The sequence below is a fragment of the Schistocerca piceifrons genome, chromosome 4 (genome assembly GCF_021461385.2).
Source record: "Schistocerca piceifrons isolate TAMUIC-IGC-003096 chromosome 4, iqSchPice1.1, whole genome shotgun sequence".
In the NCBI taxonomy this organism is placed as follows: Eukaryota; Metazoa; Arthropoda; class Insecta; order Orthoptera; family Acrididae; genus Schistocerca; species Schistocerca piceifrons.
Window position 1 is genome coordinate 599,935,993 of NC_060141.1, and position 20,114 is coordinate 599,956,106.

Below are 20,114 nucleotides of genomic sequence, written 5' to 3' on the forward strand. Positions count from 1 at the left end.
GTATGTAGCTGCATGAATTGTTCTCAGCAATCGCGTAGGGTAGCCACTCGGTCTCTCCATACTCTCTAAAGCCGTGAAGTTTCATTTAGTTTCCTTCTTCATTTCCGGATGCTTAACTTTTCTGCTACGCAATAAGTATTAATTTATCCATCGCTTCTATATAACTTTCCGATACTCCTATGTTCTATACACCTGTATGTAGCTGCATGAATTGTTCCCAGCAATCGCGTAGGGTAGCCACTCGGTCTCTCCATACTCTCTAAAGCCGTGAAGTTTCATTTAGTTTCCTTCTTCATTTCCGGATGCTTAACTTTTCTGCTACGCAATAAGTATTAATTTATCCATCGCTTCTATATAACTTTTCGATACTCCTATGTTCTATACACCTGTATGTAGCTGCATGAATTGTTCCCAGCAATCGCGTAGGGTAGCCACTCGGTCTCTCCATACTCTCTAAAGCCGTGAAGTTTCATTTAGTTTCCTTCTTCATTTCCGGATGCTTAACTTTTCTGCTACGCAATAAGTATTAATTTATCCATCGCTTCTATATAACTTTTCGATACTCCTATGTTCTATACACCTGTATGTAGCTGCATGAATTGTTCCCAGCAATCGCGTAGGGTAGCCACTCGGTCTCTCCATACTCTCTAAAGCCGTGAAGTTTCATTTAGTTTCCTTCTTCATTTCCGGATGCTTAACTTTTCTGCTACGCAATAAGTATTAATTTATCCATCGCTTCTATATAACTTTTCGATACTCCTATGTTCTATACACCTGTATGTAGCTGCATGAATTGTTCCCAGCAATCGCGTAGGGTAGCCACTCGGTCTCTCCATACTCTCTAAAGCCGTGAAGTTTCATTTAGTTTCCTTCTTCATTTCCGGATGCTTAACTTTTCTGCTACGCAATAAGTATTAATTTATCCATCGCTTCTATATAACTTTTCGATACTCCTATGTTCTATACACCTGTATGTAGCTGCATGAATTGTTCCCAGCAATCGCGTAGGGTAGCCACTCGGTCTCTCCATACTCTCTAAAGCCGTGAAGTTTCATTTAGTTTCCTTCTTCATTTCCGGATGCTTAACTTTTCTGCTACGCAATAAGTATTAATTTATCCATCGCTTCTATATAACTTTTCGATACTCCTATGTTCTATACACCTGTATGTAGCTGCATGAATTGTTCCCAGCAATCGCGTAGGGTAGCCACTCGGTCTCTCCATACTCTCTAAAGCCGTGAAGTTTCATTTAGTTTCCTTCTTCATTTCCGGATGCTTAACTTTTCTGCTACGCAATAAGTATTAATTTATCCATCGCTTCTATATAACTTTTCGATACTCCTATGTTCTATACACCTGTATGTAGCTGCATGAATTGTTCCCAGCAATCGCGTAGGGTAGCCACTCGGTCTCTCCATACTCTCTAAAGCCGTGAAGTTTCATTTAGCTTCCTTCTTCATTTCCGGATGCTTAACTTTTCTGCTACGCAATAAGTATTAATTTATCCATCGCTTCTATATAACTTTTCGATACTCCTATGTTCTATACACCTGTATGTAGCTGCATGAATTGTTCCCAGCAATCGCGTAGGGTAGCCACTCGGTCTCTCCATACTCTCTAAAGCCGTGAAGTTTCATTTAGTTTCCTTCTTCATTTCCGGATGCTTAACTTTTCTGCTACGCAATAAGTATTAATTTATCCATCGCTTCTATATAACTTTTCGATACTCCTATGTTCTATACACCTGTATGTAGCTGCATGAATTGTTCCCAGCAATCGCGTAGGGTAGCCACTCGGTCTCTCCATACTCTCTAAAGCCGTGAAGTTTCATTTAGTTTCCTTCTTCATTTCCGGATGCTTAACTTTTCTGCTACGCAATAAGTATTAATTTATCCATCGCTTCTATATAACTTTTCGATACTCCTATGTTCTATACACCTGTATGTAGCTGCATGAATTGTTCCCAGCAATCGCGTAGGGTAGCCACTCGGTCTCTCCATACTCTCTAAAGCCGTGAAGTTTCATTTAGTTTCCTTCTTCATTTCCGGATGCTTAACTTTTCTGCTACGCAATAAGTATTAATTTATCCATCGCTTCTATATAACTTTTCGATACTCCTATGTTCTATACACCTGTATGTAGCTGCATGAATTGTTCCCAGCAATCGCGTAGGGTAGCCACTCGGTCTCTCCATACTCTCTAAAGCCGTGAAGTTTCATTTAGTTTCCTTCTTCATTTCCGGATGCTTAACTTTTCTGCTACGCAATAAGTATTAATTTATCCATCGCTTCTATATAACTTTTCGATACTCCTATGCTCTATACACCTGTATGTAGCTGCATGAATTGTTCTCAGCAATCGCGTAGGGTAGCCACTCGGTCTCTCCATACTCTCTAAAGCCGTGAAGTTTCATTTAGTTTCCTTCTTCATTTCCGGATGCTTAACTTTTCTGCTACGCAATAAGTATTAATTTATCCATCGCTTCTATATAACTTTCCGATACTCCTATGTTCTATACACCTGTATGTAGCTGCATGAATTGTTCCCAGCAATCGCGTAGGGTAGCCACTCGGTCTCTCCATACTCTCTAAAGCCGTGAAGTTTCATTTAGTTTCCTTCTTCATTTCCGGATGCTTAACTTTTCTGCTACGCAATAAGTATTAATTTATCCATCGCTTCTATATAACTTTTCGATACTCCTATGTTCTATACACCTGTATGTAGCTGCATGAATTGTTCCCAGCAATCGCGTAGGGTAGCCACTCGGTCTCTCCATACTCTCTAAAGCCGTGAAGTTTCATTTAGTTTCCTTCTTCATTTCCGGATGCTTAACTTTTCTGCTACGCAATAAGTATTAATTTATCCATCGCTTCTATATAACTTTTCGATACTCCTATGTTCTATACACCTGTATGTAGCTGCATGAATTGTTCCCAGCAATCGCGTAGGGTAGCCACTCGGTCTCTCCATACTCTCTAAAGCCGTGAAGTTTCATTTAGTTTCCTTCTTCATTTCCGGATGCTTAACTTTTCTGCTACGCAATAAGTATTAATTTATCCATCGCTTCTATATAACTTTTCGATACTCCTATGTTCTATACACCTGTATGTAGCTGCATGAATTGTTCCCAGCAATCGCGTAGGGTAGCCACTCGGTCTCTCCATACTCTCTAAAGCCGTGAAGTTTCATTTAGTTTCCTTCTTCATTTCCGGATGCTTAACTTTTCTGCTACGCAATAAGTATTAATTTATCCATCGCTTCTATATAACTTTTCGATACTCCTATGTTCTATACACCTGTATGTAGCTGCATGAATTGTTCCCAGCAATCGCGTAGGGTAGCCACTCGGTCTCTCCATACTCTCTAAAGCCGTGAAGTTTCATTTAGTTTCCTTCTTCATTTCCGGATGCTTAACTTTTCTGCTACGCAATAAGTATTAATTTATCCATCGCTTCTATATAACTTTTCGATACTCCTATGTTCTATACACCTGTATGTAGCTGCATGAATTGTTCCCAGCAATCGCGTAGGGTAGCCACTCGGTCTCTCCATACTCTCTAAAGCCGTGAAGTTTCATTTAGTTTCCTTCTTCATTTCCGGATGCTTAACTTTTCTGCTACGCAATAAGTATTAATTTATCCATCGCTTCTATATAACTTTTCGATACTCCTATGTTCTATACACCTGTATGTAGCTGCATGAATTGTTCCCAGCAATCGCGTAGGGTAGCCACTCGGTCTCTCCATACTCTCTAAAGCCGTGAAGTTTCATTTAGCTTCCTTCTTCATTTCCGGATGCTTAACTTTTCTGCTACGCAATAAGTATTAATTTATCCATCGCTTCTATATAACTTTTCGATACTCCTATGTTCTATACACCTGTATGTAGCTGCATGAATTGTTCCCAGCAATCGCGTAGGGTAGCCACTCGGTCTCTCCATACTCTCTAAAGCCGTGAAGTTTCATTTAGTTTCCTTCTTCATTTCCGGATGCTTAACTTTTCTGCTACGCAATAAGTATTAATTTATCCATCGCTTCTATATAACTTTTCGATACTCCTATGTTCTATACACCTGTATGTAGCTGCATGAATTGTTCCCAGCAATCGCGTAGGGTAGCCACTCGGTGTAAGGCACCTTGTGACAGTTTGCGCGCCTCCCCCCCCCCCCCCCCCGTCGGAAGTTCGAGTCCTTCCTTGGGCATGGGTGTGTGTGTTGCCCTTAGCGTAAGTTACTTTAAATTAGATTAAATAGTGTGTAAACTTAGGGAGCGATGACCTCAACAGTTTGGTCCCATAGAACTTACCACAAATTTCTAAATTTTGTTCTCAGTCCCGGCCGGAGTGGCCATGCGGTTCTAGGCGCTACAGTCTGGAGCCGCGTGACCGCTACGGTCGCAGGTTCGAATCCTGCCTCGGACAGAATGTGTGTGATGTCCTTAGGTTAGTTTGGTTTAAGTAGCTCTAAGATCTGGGGGACTGATGACCACAGCAGTTAAGTCCCACCGTGCTCAGAGTCAATTGAACCATTTTTTTGTTCTCAGTAGTAAGCATTATTTCCGTGTCATCGTTTATTAAATTATGGCAACAGTTTTCATCACCTTTGATGTCTTAAAATGACTACCGATACATCGAGTTTTAGGTAACCGTTTAATATACAGGGAGTATCAAAAAGAATCATCCGATTTAAAAAATAACTCTTAATTTATTCGATATATGTGCGTGAATAACGTACTGTTGGAAAGAGCGATCTCTTGAGTTTAACTTGGTTCTCGCTAGGTAGTAGCAGTGTCTAACAACTTCAGTTCTAGTAAAATGGTGCTGGAGCAACAGAAAGTGTTTTGTGTTCTTTATTTTGTGCAGTGTGGGTCAGTAATAGCTGTACACCGTGACTTTCATCTTAGGTTTTGAACCGTCGTCCTCCCGAATGCGAGTCCAGTGTGCTAATCACTGCGGCACACCACTCGATGGGATGTCAGACACAGATGTCGAAGGCATATCGTTTCACGAGAAGTCCGCAAAAATCCGTTCGCCGTGCAGCTTGACAGCTCAGCATGCACCCGACGTGCGTCTGGATTGTGTTGCGCCAACGTTTACGTAGGAAACCATATAAAATCCAGCTATTCAAAGCTCTTCGTGAAGGTGACAAACAACAACAACCTGTGGAGTTCTGTGATTTAGTTCTTGCCAAGGTGGAGGATAACAGTTTTCTTCCATCCTTAATGTTTAGTGACGAGGCAACATTCTGTTTAAATGGAAACGTGAACCGTCATAATGTGATAACGTGGGGTACGGAACAACCACATGAAGTTGTACTACATGAGAGGGACTCTCCAAAATTTAATGCGTTTTGTGCAGTTTCACGGGAAAAGGTGTATGGTACATTTATCTTTGCCGAGAAAACTGATACGCGAAGCACATATCTCAATATGCTTGAGAACTTTCTTTTCCCACAGTTAGAGATTGATTCGAACGACTTCATTTACCGACAGGATGGGGCATCGCCACACGGGCATCTATAAGTGCGGGAATTTTTAAATTAAAGAATTACTGAACGATGGATCGGTCCCACTGGACTAATTGATTCAGCATTACAGTATTGGCCTCCAAGATGATTGGATCTAACAGTATATGATTGTTTCTAGTGAGGGTTTATAAAAGACTTTGTTTATGTGCCTCCGTTACCAACAACAACGAACGAACTGAGACATCGCATAACAGCAGCTGTGATAGCAGTAATTCAAGACATGCTCGCTGCACTGTGGGAACAATCTGAATACCGCTTTGACATATGTCGTGCATCTCAAGGGAGGATACTGAACACATATGAAAAGGTACGAAAAAAAACTTTTTAGTTTCCTGTTCAGTAAAAAACAAATTTCATTGTATATTATATTCGTTTCAGAAATATAGAAGTGCTAAATCGGATCATTCTTTTTGATACACCCTGATTACTTCTGTATGGCCCATATTGTTTATTACATAACAAATCACTATTTACATTTCTTTTAATACTTTATATGAGGCCTGATGCAACGTTTTCCTCGTATTCGTTGTTAGTTATTTATATGTTTGGTGTACGCTGAGGGCTTCAGCTATAAAAATGTGCTTGTCATCGAAGAAAAGAGGAGACTAAACTCCAGCAGCTATTCGTTTTTACTGCCGCTATAAAGTTTTAAAGCAATCTTATCCTGTTATCTCCGGAATATTTCCTCGTTGCCGCTGGCAAAGAAACGGAGAAAACGAAAGGGTTCTTTCTCGCTGCGTGCCACTGCAGCGATAGTTGAATTTCACTTCACGCAAGTTGTACCCGAAAAAGAAAAGGAAACAAAATGTAGCTCGTGAGTGATGATAGGGATGAAAGCGTAGGACTAATTACGTGTACAATACGGTGGAAGGTACAAATTATAGGAAGCCTACTGTTCGCTAAAATCTATTACAAACTATTTACAACAAACTCGGCCAGTTGTCCATATTCAGCCAATGAATACGATCGACGCGAGTACGACAACGCAATGAGGTGGGCATCATTTCTAACTAAAAAAGGTCATTTCAAGATTCTTTTCCTTCCAGTATTACACCTATCCCACAATATGGGGCTGTGCATTTACCAGCGGGCTAAACTGTAGTAGGGCATGGTAGGTGTCGTCATTGACGTAAGTAACATGGGTTGAAGTAAATTGCAAAGTACTTCACTTTTCTTATTGAAGAAATGAGTAAGTTTGATAAAATTTATAATTTTTGTATTTAGTGTTTACCGTTTGCTTTGCCATATCAGTCCCTCATTTATTTTTATGATATGAACAACTTCAATCCAAGCTGATCGTCTTCAAATATATGTAGTTGCGGAAGTAACTCGTCTTATGTATAGGGAATTACACATCAGGATAGCAAGAAATAAATTTATTTACATTGCTTACTTTATTCATATTTTGTGTAAAAATTGGGTGGTTTTGATCGTTTGATTTTGTTTTTGGAGCTGATTATCGGGACATTCTGTGACACTCCGAACGCCTCAGTTTTCGCTGTGCGTGATAGTAAAATGGTGTTCAATGCGAAAGAGACGAATTACGATCTCAGAATTAGAAGTTCTCGTAACCAGAATATGACCAAGGCAAAGATAAGATGGTGGCCCCAACGCGCAAATGTGCCAGTGTCCGTGACAAATTACCTGACCTTTCTATGGCAATAAAAATGTCGGAGAATAAAATAGTTCCTGTTGAAGGTTCCGCTGAGTTCAGTGGAGACTGTGATCTTACAACGCAGGGATTTAGGACTGATATTTAGATCATAAGTGAATTTTATTTTAGGGGTACTAGGCAGTCGTCAAAGGTATAATTTGACTGAATTCTCTCGTAATGAGAACATAGAAGACGCGATCTACATTTTACTAGGCAGAAAACTTTCAACAGCCAAGATCACATAGAATATATCTCCTGTCATGATTTATGAGAAGCTATTTGAGAAAATATTTTTGTTTGACTTTAGAAAACGGAACTGGGAAATGTTCATTGACATACCTCCAATTATTTCTGTCATAAAACGTGTTCCATTGCTAGTCAGTATGTAACTATGGTGGACAAAATACAGCACATTGTACAAGGTTTGGCAGAAATAAAACCATTTTTAGTTAAAAAGTACCTTGTGCGCAAGGGCATATTCGTATACGTAGTGCTTACAGTCGCTTCTTAATTCTTAAAAAGGACGATATACTGCACATTTGTACGTATGTTTACGCTTGTGTGATATGTTACATAGATCGTGGATTTCTCTTACACGAGGTATACGGTACAACCGGATGGCAGCGAGGCAAAGATATGTTACGTGCATAGTTGTGGCCACAGACGGCTCTCACTCAAGAGTCTTAAAATTAGAGGGTAATTATTCTCTTTTAGGGGACTAGTTGTACGTATAACTGCGCAACATGTCATCAGAGTATTATAAAGAACGCTGCAGAATTTTATGAAGAGTTGCAATGAGCTCATTAAGAAAAGCTGCCGATACTTGTTCCTTTACATTTATGTCGTATTTGGAATATATATATATATATATATCTATATAATTTCCTTGCCTAGAAGTACTTTACAACCCTCTACCATCCGTATAATACTGTCTCTAAAGGCTTTATTCAGCCTTCACATTTTGCTCTTAACCCCATGGTGTAATTACACTGATGTGCCAGCCGTTTTGGCCATTCGCAATATCGTGGCAGCTATCAGAAAATCACGAAGCCCAGGAGTTATTCGCCCATTGGCAGTCATCCACCAACGATCAGCCAGCACAGAAATGTGCAAATTGTCTGTCATAAAACATATTCTCTCACCTCAGACACCTGCTGAGCTACGATATTTAGGCGCACACAAATCCACGATAAACAGTCAACGTTCAGAAGGTATTTTCGTATATTAAATACTTCCTGATCCCTATTATATGAAGAACACTTTTGATGAAATTTACTAATTTCATCTCTCCATTTAGCTTGTCAGGTGACAAAGATACAAAGAATGCACGATAAATGGCTGAATGAGAGAAATGCCTTCTTGCCGGCCGTTGTGGTCGAGCGATTCTAGGCGCTTCAGTCCGGAACCTCACTGCTGCTGCTACAGTCGCAGGTTTTAATCCTGCCTCCGGCATGGATGTGAGTGCTGTCCTAAGGTTAGTTCGGTTTAAGTAGTTCTAAGTCTAGGGGACTGATGACCTCACATGTAAAGACCCATAATTCTCAGAGCCATTTGAGCCATTTGAAATGCTTTCTTATCGGAAAGACGATGCACTGAACTAGAGGGCACAATTTGATCTGTATTAGTGGCTTTATGAAAGCTACCTAAAGAAAGCCTGTTGTTGTCAATAGCAATACTGAGGTCCAAGTAATTAAGCTGACGATCGCTATTTTCTCACAGGCGTAGCTAATTTTTTCTTGAAGGCTATTAAAAATTCCAGACAAACGCGGAATTCCTTCCTGGGAACCACTGTATATTGTCAAAATGTCATCTACGCACCGAGCATAAGACAAAATACCAAGACCACCAGCTGAAAAATTATTGAAGAATTTCTCTTCTAGCGGATTACTGAAAACATTCTCCAAAATATCTGCCAGAGGGTTATCCTCTGCCAGGCTGTCAGGCCGATAATTTGTCATCGAAAACAAAACAGTCTTATTTTACTACTATTCTTAGCAATACGAATTAAGTCAGTGATTACTTCCTCAGAAATATCTTTTCTAAAAGTAAGTAGATTTTTTCTAACAATATCAGTGGTTGTTTAACAGGCACGTTAGTACATAGGTTCGTAATATCTAATGAAAACAGTTTTGTATCTTGGTCACACTGAAGATCTTTGTTTTTACTGGTTAGATTTTGACTATGGATGAAAGAATAATTATTTAAAAAAAGGATATTTTTATGTTTTCGTGTAGAAACCTTCCTAACTCATGATATTCTCTGTTCTTACTGTTCACAATCGGACATATCGGATGGTGACTTTTACTTACTTTAAAATGGGAACGTAATTTTGGGGCCTGTGGATTCATATTAATAAAGTTTATTTATGAAATAGTTTGAGCAAATGCGTAGCGCTGTTAACGGCTAACCTAATTTCCTTTTGTATCAGGGGGGTCGGATCCTCATCTAGCTCCGAAGCATTATTCTCCTCAAAAATTGTAAAGTTTTAGACACGTATTCGTCCTGAGTAGCAGTGATTAAACCATTCCCTTTGTCAGACTTCGTTATAAGAGCATTGTTTTCTTTCAGCTTGTCATTAACATTTTTAATCAATTTCTTATCACAATCATGTAGTAGAAAATTTTAACTGCATGTGTGTCAAACGTTCTACACACATCATGAGCTACTATCGTCTGTCCAGAAGCATCTACTTTGATGCTATCAAGGCCTGTTATAAGATCTACAGTCATATTTTCTACAACATTTTTATGTGACGGGCTAGGCATTTCATTCTATTTAAGTCCTGTTTGGAACACGGCACTTCCTTCTGGTGTAAAATCTATTTCTGTCTTATTGAGAATTCTGCTGAAAAATTTACGCTCAGGCCTTTGAAAACTACTAACAACAGGCTTTTTTACAGTTTAAAGCTCTTAAGATTAGCCAGTTTCTTCTCGTGTCTTTCTGAAATACGATTCTTATTATTATCTAACCCGTCATTAATAAAATCCCAAAATGCCTCAATTTCAAAATTAAAATGTAAGAGGAAAATGTTGGTGAGGTCAAGATACAAAACATAGGCTTCATCATTTAATTTGTCCTTTTTCTTGTACAAATCACTCATTTTGTCGTAAAATATTTTTAATAGGCACTGAAAAGTTGATCCTTCATGCACTCTCTGGTGTTACAAAAGCATTTAACGTAAGTTGGCAAAAGTTCGTCTTCTCCACAATGCTTATTAAAGTTAATAGCCCTACCTGAGTTTAACAGTTTTCTTCTTACGTCTTTGTATTTTCACATAGCCTTTTACACTTGGGCAGCAGAAACCATACAGTTTTGAACATCGCTTCTATACAGCTACTATATACTAGTTTCAACTTAGGATTAAACAGCCAACCGGTTGCCAACTCCTATTGTTTTCCTGGCCGCTATGCAAGCCACTCTGCCCATCAGTATGATGTTGTTCCCAGTTGTGCACACATGGCAAAGGCTAGAACATTTTATTTTAATTTTGACTTGAGCATAGCTGCTCCAAATTCTGACTATTGCTTTTTAGCAATGTACTTTTACGTTAGTAACCTTTGAGCGTCATGAAAACTTTCATCTTGGTTAGTGTGCTTTTTGCCGTATCTGACTTTCTACGTATTATTTTATAGGATTCAGCAACATTTCATTCTGATGAAGACACCTTTAGTGGGTGTCAAAACCTATGTCAAGCATATATGTGCAACCAGTTGGCTCTTTAATTCGAAGTTGAAACTAGTATACAGTTGCTGAATAACAGCCATGTTCAAACTGTAATCTATCACAGACCATTTTTCTTTAAATACCGATGCACTATTGAAATAGATGTTGCTGTTACGTCTCATGGATTCTATTTGAGTAATACATCCACTCTAATGTGTCACAGTATTTTCACTGATTTCGTCCAGTTACTCATCACGTTAATAATATGCTATCTGAATCGATTTACTTGGCTTCTCCTTGCATAAAACGCTGTAGAATTTGGATTCGTGTGCTATCCTATTAAGACGATATGCGGAGACCAGCTAAAAGTATGTAAATTTGAAGATATTGCTAGTCAGATACTCTGCTAACAAATTATGACATTGTTATCGAAATTGACAGTACTCACAGAAATCACCAACTGCCGGATCCTATGTGCTTCTAAGTTCAGATATAATGATTTTCTTCGACTAATGGAAGCGTCCCTACAGAACCAGCAAGTACTTTGGAAAAACTGTTCTTCATAGACACGATTTGTTGTATTCATAAACGACATCTTGCAATCAGAGATGCAGATAAACTAATTTCACTCTGTCTCGCATTGCCGACTAATAAAAAAGGTACAAAGATATGCACTGGGTTGACCAATGTTTCAGTTACAGTGCCCAGAACATTTTACTTGTAGTGTGGCTAGGGGTCGTAGTTCAATTCATCTTTTTCCAAACTCCCATTGTGTGACATGTTGCGCTAAAACTAATGTACCTCGGAGAATTATGAAAGTCAAATGTGGATTCATTGTCGTTTAATTTTATCTATTTAGTCATATAGGCGACGTTTTTCGTTGCTGTTTGAAACAACATTATAGTTTTTTCTCGCATCCTAGCCTACAAGGACTATCTTGAGTCTTTTGTTTGAAAATTTGACATGCCTTTCCTGAGTGACTCCTCCCATATTGTTTTCGACCTTTTCTTCCTCTTCTGTTAACTGGAATCCTTTCCGGCATCTGCTTAGGCATTGTCTCCTCATATCGCACACGTCCCTACCATTTCATTTCTGTTGGATTCATCATTGTTTTATTGTCTTACGTATGTCCTCATTTATAATTTTATCACGTCCTATCAACTTACAGCAGCAATCACGAAATCTCGTCTCCATTGAGAATAATATTCTCTCAGTTCCATCTGTTATTTCCCAAGTTTCAGCTCCATACGCGGCTATACTAAATATCCCAAGCTTCTTTTCAGATGTAGTATGTGTGCACGATAAAACTCCATACCTCAACACATATGAAGTACCATGTTTAATTAATGCTAGTTTTTCGCAAAACACGAATCACAGAGTACAGTCGATTAAGGGAAAGCGTTATCACCCACAATCTGGTTAGTTTTTATTCCTGCAATGTTTGTGGTTTTTGTTTTCTATTCCCATGCCAAACTGCTTCAGTCAGAATCTTATAAACATGATTTACTCACAAACAGAAGTCGCTACGTTTAAGGGTCTCAGGTCTCCGTTGACCTCCATTCCATTCCAATGAATCAGGCTGATAATTTGATAATAATTAAATTTGTAAGAATCTTTGCACTTCTGACGTAGGACTTGATTTGAGCAATAATAACGACGTCACAAGCCACCACAGTGAAATAAACGGGAGGGGATTGGGGGTGCAGTTATGGAGAGTCTTCCAGTGAGTTAGGTCAGTTATTAACAAAACGACAGGTGCAACAGGTTGTAGTTTGGTTTGACAGCTTCAGATATCATTGTGCACATTCGATTCTCGTATGGCAATACTGCCAACGGCTTTATTGAAGTGGAGAAAATGTTTCTATTTAGTGACAAGTAATGATAAATAAAAATTATTCAGAGTTATCATAGCCCATAGAAGACAATCAGATCACCTCATGTTGAGCCATCGACACGCAATCCTAGATATAAGTGTATTCAGAGACACTGGTGTATGAGAGACTACCGAATGGAGGTCCAACTTTACGGAAGGAACTATAGTAGATCTCAGTACTTCCGGTAAACATGTTATGTCGTAATATATATGGCAGGAGAAATCTTAAGAGATTGGAAACAGAAAAACGGCACAGTGGTTGAAAGTTTTCTTAACTATCAAATATAATTTTGGGAGAAAGGTTAGTGACAGGGATAAGCAATAATAGGGGCGGGCCGGCCGGTGTGGCCAAGCGGTTCTAGGCGCTACAGTCTGGAACCGCGCGACCGCTTCGGTCGCAGGTTCGAATCCTGCCTCGGGCATGGATGTGTGTGATGTCCTTAGGTTAGTTAGGTTTAGGTAGTTCTAAGTTCTAGGGAACTGATGATCACAGCAGTTAAGTCCCATAGTGCTCAGAGCCATTTGAACCATTTGAATAAGGGCGGAATCTGAATTTTGTAGTGGAAGGAATTATGACGGAGCTGTTGAGAGAAATCGTCTAGGATGGTGTACGCCACCAGTTACTTCCAGAGAGCGTAAGCTATGAGTGCGAGATTTTACAGTGGTGCTTTGCAACGAGAGCAGCTCATGCGTCACAGACCTCTCCGCGAGAGCGCAGCCGCTGATCAGGTACGTTCACGGGCATTAACAATAGCTTTGGAGTACTCCAACGCGTCACATTTCTCAACTACTTCTCGCGCTTCGTATCTGTGTCGTCTTGACCTACTGAATCCAGTGACATTTTTTAAGTGCTTTATCTGAAAACTACCTTGAGCAGTTAAACAGAGAACCGACTCGTGGCGATAACATATTAGACCTTCTGGTGACAAACAGACCCGAACTATTTGAAATAGTTAACGCAGAACAGGGAATCAGCGATCATAAAGCGGTTACGGCATCGATGATTTCAGCCGTAAATAGAAATATTAAAAAAGGTAGGAAGATTTTTCTGTTTAGCAAAAGTGACAAAAAGCAGATTACAGAGTACCTGACGGCTCAACACAAAAGTTTTGTCTCAAGTACAGATAGTGTTGAGGATCAGTGGACAAAGTTCAAAATCATCGTACAATATGCGTTAGATGAGTATGTGCCAAGCAAGATCGTAAGAGATGGAAAAGAGCCACCGTGGCACAACAACCTAGTTAGAAAACTGCTGCGGAAGCAAAGGGAACTTCACAGCAAACATAAACATAGCCAAAGCCTTGCAGACAAACAAAAACTACGCGAAGCGAAATGTAGAGTGAGGAGGGCTATGCGAGAGGCGTTCAATGAATTCGAAAGTAAAGTTCTATGTACTGACTTCGCAGAAAATCATAAAAAATTTTGGTCTTATGTCAAAGCGGTAGGTGGAACAAAATAAAATGTCCAGACACTCTGTGACCGAAATGGTACTGAAACAGAGGATGACAAACTAAAGGCCGAAATACTAAATGTCCTTTTCCAAAGCTGTTTCACAGAGGAAGACTGCATTGTAGTTCCTCCTCTAGATTGTCGTACAGATGACAAAATGGTAGATATCGAAATAGACGACAGAGGGATAGAGATACAATTAAAATCTCTCAAAAGAGTAAAGGCCGCTGGACCTGATGGGATACCAGCTCGATTATACACAGAGTACACGATGGAACTTGCCCCCCTTCTTGCAGCGGTGTACCGTAGGTCTCTAGATGAGAGTAGCGTTCCAAAGGATTGGAAAAGGGCACAGGTCATCCCCGTTTTCAAGAAGGGACGTCGAACAGATGTGCAGAACTATAGACCTATATCTCTAACGTCGATCAGTTGTCGAATTTTGGAACACGTGTTATGTTCGAATATAATGACTTTTCTGGAGACTAGAAATCTACTCTGTAGGAATCAGCATGGGTTTCGAAAAAGACAGTCTTGTGAAACCCAGCTCGCGCTATTCGTCCACGAGACTCAGAGGGCAATAGACACGGGTTCACAGGTAGATGCCGTGTTTCTTGACTTCCGCAAGGCGTTCGATACAGTTCCCCACAGTCGTTTAATGAACAAAGTAAGAGCATATGGACTATCAGACCAATCGCGTGATTGGATTGAAGAGTTCCTAGATAACAGAACGCAGCATGTCATTCACAATGGAGAGAAGTCTTTGGAAGTAAGAGTGATTTCAGGTGTGCCGCAGGGGAGTGTCATAGGACCGTTGCTATTCACAATATACATAAATGACCTTGTGGATGACATCGGAAGTTCACTGAGGCTTTTTGCAGATGATGCTGTGGTGTATCGAGAGGTTGTAACAATGGGAAATTATACTGAAATACAGGAGGATCTGCAGCGAATTGACCCATGGTGCAGGGATTGGCAATTCAATCTCAATGTAGACAAGTGTAATGTGCTGCGAATACACAGAAAGGTAGAGCCCTTATCATTTAGCTATAAAATAGCAGGTCAGCAACTGGAAGCAGTTAATTCCATAAATTATCTGGGAGTAGGCATTAGGAGTGATTTAAAATAGAATGATCATATAAAGTTGATCGTTGGTGAAGCAGATGCCAGACTGAGATTCATTGGAAGAATCCTAAGGAAATGCAATCCAAAAACAAAGGAAGTAGGTTACAGTACGCTTATTCGCCCACTGCTTGATTACTGCTCCGCAGTGTGGAATCCGTACCAGATTGGGTTGATAGAAGAGATACAGAAGATCCAACGGAGAGCAGCGCGCTTCGTTACAGGATCATTTAGTAATCGCGAAAGTGTTACAGAGATGAAAGATAAACTCCAGTGGAAGACTCTGCAGGAGAGACGCTCAGTAGCTCGGTACGGGCTTTTGTTAAAGTTTCGAGAACATACCTTCACCGAAGAGTCGAGCAGTATATTGCTCCCTCCTACGTATATCTCGCGAAGAGACCATGAGGATAAAATCAGAGAGATTAGAGCCCACATAGAAGCATACCGACAATCCTTCTTTCCACGAACAATACGAGACTGGAATAGAAGGGAGAACCGATAGAGGTACTCAGGGTACCCTCCGCCACACACCGTCAGGTGGCTTGCGGAGTGTGGATGTAGATGAATCTCTGGTGACGCAAATTATCATGATTAGTATCTCGAGTAGCATGCAAGTGCTCAAATGTACACCTAATGTTAGTTTTACGAGTCGTTAATCATAGAAGTTTAAGGTCAAGTATGGTAAGTTGTTTCATCTACGGCACAGGCCCGAAAAAAATCCGTTCTGTTATCCGGGAGTGTATCCGGGACCACTCTGCTCTACTAGCCACACTACCATGGTGACGTTGTGTGGAAAGGTTTATGCATGGCGCTATTTTCGTCGACTAGGCTCTGTCAGCTTTCGTGCCAGACTCTAGTCCACACTCATCAGTACGATGTACCGCCTCAGGCATGGATGCACGCACTGATTTGATTTGGAAGCGTTTAATAGAGCCTTGTACCTTCCCCTGAAGCAAGCTTGCCCACAAAAGTAAGTTGTCCTTGATATTCTGGGTACATTCAGTAGGACGACACATCGGCGATGGTTCCACACATGAAGATGATGATGTCTGGTTTGTGGGGTGCTCAACTGTGCGATCATCAGCGCCCGTACAAAGTCCCAATTTTTACACAGTCCAATTTCTACACAATCCAATCCAGCCACTGTTACGAGTGATGGTGATGATGATGAATCGATGAGTAAAACACAAACATCCAGTCCTCGGGACTGGGAACGAACGCAGAACCCCGAGGTCCCACACATGTTCTTCCGGACGCGCAAGTACCTCACCATTACGCTGCCAGTTCAAAGGCTGTCCTCTTGAAAATGACACTACGACACTGTTGCATGAGTGGTAACACATGAGGACGCATGTGTCTGTTCCGTAGCATTGTGCTGTAAGAACTCCCTCACTCACTACAGACGTTACCTGAGGTCATACCCGATGGCTTCCAACAAGGCTGTGCAACTCCAAAACACTGGACGAATAAGATCTCTACCCATTTGGCTGCCATATTCACAGACGATGGTCATCTGGTGTAGTGCAGAACCACGATTCATCGCTGAACGCAATGCGTCTCCATTCGGGCGTATCAAAATGTCCCGGTCATGACACAACTCGAGACGCAGCAAAATGTGGTGTTGATGGCAGCCAACGCTTGAGATATTGGGACAGTGATTCCCTAGTGCGGCAGCTGCTATTCTGCGACCAGTGTTGCAGGGAGTTAATTATTTGTTCTCCGATGTCGGACGCAGATGTGAAGGGATCACGGTGTATCTTTGCACATGACGTGGCAGGTCTCCATTGTGACAGTAAAAAATGGGCGACAGGAACCCTGGCGATAATACTCGTGCATTCATGATAACAGGTAGTGCGACAACGGAATACTGCCACTCCTGGTTGACGAACTGACGTGACTATTCGACGAAACTTCCAAATGGAGACGAAGCCTGAGACCCATTTCAAACTCTGTCATGTGCTAGAATGAGATTTTCACTCTGCAGAGGAGTGTGCGCTAATATGAAACTTACTGGCAGATTAAAACTGTGTGCCAGACCGAGACTCGAACTAAGTCCCGAGTTCGAGTCTTGCTCCGGCATACAGTTTTAATCTGCGAGTAACTATTTGTCATGTGCTGATAACGCTGATAACCAATATGCTCTTCAATAATCGTTCAAAATATGGCGCTGTCCACAAGACTCACGTGCCTTGTCAGGCCTGGTTACAACACTAAATACGGAGAAAAGTAATGCACTCTGGAATGTTCACCTGTCACAGAGAATTGTCACACATATCAGGCGATGGTGTTTACGTGTACGAAATTCCATGGAAATCCGACCATGTCTTCTGGATGCTTCACTTTTTGTATTAGACAGTGTAACGCTGTCACACTATCTAATGTAATACTGCTACATTCCTTTATCCTTGTTTTACTTTTCTCAATGTATACTTTCAAACCACTTTTCAAGACCCTATCCATACAACTGAACTGTTTGAGTCCTCGACTGACACAATTGTAATATCTTCCTCCAACCTCGAAGTTTTCATTTCTTCTGTCTGAATTCCATTTCCAAATTCGCTCAATGGGATCCAGTCACAAGTGACCTGCTTCAGGCGGTTAAGCGTACCTGAGGAACGTATGGACATTCTGCTCGCAGAAGGTTATTATCAAGACTGGAGGCGATGTTATACGGCACTGGTGTGAAGTCTCTTGGGGGTGAGTAACTTTTGTTACCCGCAATGCAAAATAGATGAGCAGAAATGGCTAGAGGACAAATTAAGTATTTAGAAGCATATCCACTATGGGGAAGATAGATACCGCCTACAGGAAAATAAAAGAGGCCTTCGGAGAAAAGCGAAGCCGATGTACGAGTGTCAAGAGGTCAGACGGAAACCGTCTCCTAAGCAAGGAAAGCAAGGCTGAAATGGAAGGAGTATATAGAGGGTCTATATAATGGAGGTAAGCGTGAATGCAATATTACAGAAATGGGAGGGGACGTACATGAAGATGAGATAGGAAACATGGTACTGCGAGCATAATTTGACAGAGCACTTAAAGACACAAGTGGAAACATTTCTTGATACAATAATTTACCAACAGCCGTATATACTGTAGAAATTTATTTTAAGAAGTTCTTATATGCTTCCAGTTTCGGAGTTGCATTGATGCCATCTTCAGGCCCCACACGTCATAGCCGTAAAATCGCTATACACGAAAGGAGCCATATAACGGGATCCGTGAATCAAATCGCTATGCAACAGCTCTTGGTGGCCCGGCAAGTTGTCAGTGTCACCTGGCCACCAAGAGCTGTTGCATAGCGATTCGATTCACGGATCCAGTTATATGGCTCCTACGTGTACAGCGATTTTACGGCTATGACGTGTGGGGCCTGAAGATGGCATCAATGTAACGTCGAAACTGGTAGCATATAAGAAGTTCATAAAATAAATTTCTGCAATACATGCGGCTGTTGGTAAATTATTGTGTCAAGAAATACATGCCGGCCGTTGTCCCACAGTCCATAATGGATCAACAAATATTAAGTGGCAACAAATTTCCGGGAGTAGATGATATTCCGTCAGAGCTATTGACAGCCTTGGGAGACCCAGCCATGACATAATGCTTTCATTTAGTGTGCAAGATTTATGAGGCATGCAAAATACTCTCAGACATCAAGAAGGATGCAAAAATTCCAATTCTGGAGAAAGCATCTGCTAACGAGTATGAAAATTACCGAACTATGAGTTCAGTAACACATGGTTGCAAAATACTAACACAAATTCTATGTAGATGAATTGGGAAAACTGTTAGACTCTGACCTCGGGGAAGATCACTTTGGATTCCTGAGAAATGTAGGAAGATGCGAGGCAATACTGACCGTAAGGCTTATATTAGAAAATAAGTTAAGGAAATACAAACCTACGTTTATAGCACTTGTAGACTTAGCAAAAGCTTTTGATAATTTTGATTGGAATACTCCCATCGAAATTTTGAAGGTATCAGGGGTAGAATATATGGAACGAAAGACTATTTACAGCTTGTACAGAGACCAGCCAGACGGCAGTTATAAGAATCGAGGGACATGAAGGCGAAGCAGTGGTTGAGAAGGGCGTGAGACTAGTTTGTAGCCTTTCGCCGATGATATTCAATCCGTACGCTGAACAAGCAGTAAAGGAAAAGAAACAAAAATTAGAAGTAAATTTCAGGGAGAGGAAATAAAAAACTTTGAGGTTTTACGATGACATTTTAATTCTACTAGAGACAGCAAGGGACCTCGAAGAGCAGCTGAACGGTATGGACAGTGTCCTGAAAGGAGGGTGCAAGATAAACATCGACAAAAACAAAATAAGGATAATCGAATGTAATCGAATTAAGTTAGATGATCGTGCGTGAATGAAATTAGGAAACGAGACACTTAAGGTAGTATATACAAAATAACTGATGATGATCAAAGTGGAGAGGATATAAATGGGTACTGTCAATGGCAAGAAAGAGTTTTAGAAGGAGAGGACTTCAGTAACATTGAATACAGATTTTACTATTGGGAAGTCTTTTTTGAAAGTATTTGTTTTGAGTATAGCAGTATATACAAGATAAATATGGACGATAATCAGTTTAGACATGAAGAGAATAGAAGCTTTTGAAATGTGGTGCTGCAGAAGATTGCTGAAGATCAAGTGGATAGGTTACATAACTGATGAGGAGGTTCATTTATTTTTTATTTCTTTACACGTCATGTTCCGTAGGACCAAATTGAGGAGCAAATCTTCAAGGTCATGGAACGTGTCAGTACATGAAATTACAACATAAAAGTAATAACAGATAAAAATAAATGTTCGTGGACCTGAAAA